The sequence below is a fragment of the Mangifera indica genome, chromosome 3, assembly GCF_011075055.1.
Source record: "Mangifera indica cultivar Alphonso chromosome 3, CATAS_Mindica_2.1, whole genome shotgun sequence".
NCBI classification, from domain to species: domain Eukaryota; kingdom Viridiplantae; phylum Streptophyta; class Magnoliopsida; order Sapindales; family Anacardiaceae; genus Mangifera; species Mangifera indica.
The window spans coordinates 14,825,161-14,827,801 of record NC_058139.1 but is presented as its reverse complement, the minus strand read 5'-3'; the positions used below and the strand labels follow the sequence as shown (position 1 = coordinate 14,827,801).

The 2,641-nt window shown below is 35.6% G+C and overlaps 1 pseudogene; it reads right to left on the bottom strand.

Moving 5' to 3' along the window:
* Positions 1 to 598: 598 nt before the first annotated feature.
* LOC123212243 lies at positions 599 to 2,413 on the bottom strand (annotated as a pseudogene).
* Between the last annotated feature and the right edge of the window lie 228 nt (positions 2,414 to 2,641).

Here is a 2,641-nt window from a genome sequence, read left to right as displayed (position 1 = left end):
TGCTTAAGTTAAATAGAATTTGAGAATTTTTTTAACCCCCAATATTTAGGACAAATAATTTCCAAATAAAAAAAACTTTAAACACTCTTATGGTTCACCTTTTCCTTTCACTCTCTTTCTTCCTCAGTGCCCCAACCCTTGACCCCAACGAAGCACAAACCACCTCACACTTCTAACCCCGTAATCCACTTTCTCTTCCGTATTGATTTAGTCTCTTTTACAAACTATTTTGTCTAAATCCACTCTCTTTCCATACTAAGCCGCTTTTCTCTCTCTCTCTCTCTCCATTTTTAAACCCCTCTCAAGGGATGAACTAGTCACTCTCTTTTAACATCACAGAAAACACTGCGAATACTAGCAGTACTAATAATTCTAGTACTGCTGTTACTAAGGTAAAGCGAACGTGTAAAAGCAAGCCACGAGACTTCAAGCATCCATGGACAAGACGATATGAAGCTGATTTGTGGGACAAGAATTGCTGGAATGAATCACAAAATAAGAAAGGAAGACAAGCTAATTATTATTTGATCATTGACCTCACTAATATTTTTTTAAAAATTCACTAAATTATAATAAAAAATAAATTAACATATCTTTTGGATGCATACAGATTCAATTCAATGAATTATGACTTTCCTTGCTGTTGTTTTATTTCTGCAACATTTTTTTTGTCTGAGAGTTTGAACTTCAAGTCATTCAATTTTTTCACCCTTACGAATTGTCTCTATTCTCTCAAGAATTCCTTTCACCGCTAAATCAAATGCATCTTCAATTCTCTCTAATTTAGACCTATAATTTGCATATATTATCCTTGGAATTAGCTTTACAACTTCCTCTCTCATCGCTACTACTTCTTCCTTTGAAACTTGAAGTAGCCTCTCTTCAATCCTGAACTTCCTATCCCTCAGTAGTTCCCCTGGTATAAATATAGAATACTTTGAATAATTCTTAGGCAAATGCCATGTGTATTGCTTGTAAGCCGAATCCGGATGGAAAAAAACTGGAATACACCCAGCCAACATGGAATCGAATATCGATCTTCTTGTAAATGAATCTCCAGGAGGCTGCATGCAGAAAACAGAGCTTTCAAACACCTTCATAACATCAATGGCGTTGTCGCAATTGGTGGTCCCACTAGTACAATCTACCAATTTACATGATTGAATTGAAGTTTCGCATTGGTCGATAATATTAGCCCGGATTGAGCCTTTTTGTCTGGATCGTGGTGCGCCTGCAAAAGAGAACAAATACTGTCGCTTCTGTCTTTTCATTCTTTCCTGCCATTGAAATACCTCACTGGCCTTTGAAGGATGAAAATATGTTGGGTACGGTATTGCAAAATCGTTGTTTCACGAGCTTGATTCAATTGTCAACATTGAAATATTCTCAGATTCAGGCAAAAATCTGAACTTGCTACCCCAATCATAGTTGCTATTTGATTTTCTCCTGAAATCCCGAGAAATCCTTCCGGAAACCAAGAAATGGTCTCCACCCCACATTTTTTTCCATTCAGGTTTTTCTGCCAGCCACTTGACGAGACTAAGACCGGATGAATCTCTCACTGATGCTTTAAATCCCCAAAGATAGCGCCTCAGATCTAGACCGGCATAGAATGGTACATAAATTGCTGATGCCATTGATGAATCGTTGGTTAAGCATTCATACTTCTTCATCCTATTATGGAATATCACTTCCAACATGAATTGGTTGGTAGAAAACCAGCTTGTGTTTGATAAAACCTCTGAAGAATTTTCAATTTGATGACCGAAGCCCGAGTTTTCTATGGTTTGACACATATCAAACTTGTCAGTTTCTCTTGAAATCAAATGACAGTTCTTGAGAATTTCTTCGTTGAATCGAACCGGGAGATCATGAATGTAAATATATCGACCTAGACACAAATCTACATTGGATTTTGGATTAAGATTTCGTTCGACATCAAGTTGTTTAGTAATTTCATTGATTCTGCTCTCTAAATAAACATTTACATGGTTGGTGTTGATTACAGATGAAAAATCAATACGAAGAAACATGATGAATAAAATATTGGAGGACAGAAAGACGAACCAGAGTAGAATGCGATAGTTTCCGGTGAATGGTTTGTCCATCTGGCGTTGACGTACATCCAAAGCGGCACACACAGAGAGGGGAAACTTTTGTTTTAGAAGAAAAGAGAAAAGAGAATGAGTGTTGTGGCCGACTTCAAAGATGTATTTTGAAAATCAGAATTAGTCGTGATCGGAGACAGTGACGGTTGACGCAGTCGCCCCACCAACTCAACCCAAGGTCAAAGACAAAATTGTTAATCCGCGTACTGAATGAATCTGGTTTGTTGAAATTTGGGTTCATAAAAAAATTTCAAACTCAAGGTTTCGGACTTATTCATTCATGTCTAAGATTTTTCATACTAGATTCATAAACTTTGTTGGGTTTCGTGTTTGTTCAAATTTTAAGTTTGAATAACATCTGTTTATGCACGAACCGATAATTTAAGCATATATTTTTCTTTTTTTAATTTTTTTTTGTTACGAAAATATTTTTAATGTTTTTAATTAATTATTATAATATCATAATTATTTAAAACAAAAATCTAATTTTTCATCATCTAAATTTCTAACTTCTCCGGATAATTTTTGGTAAT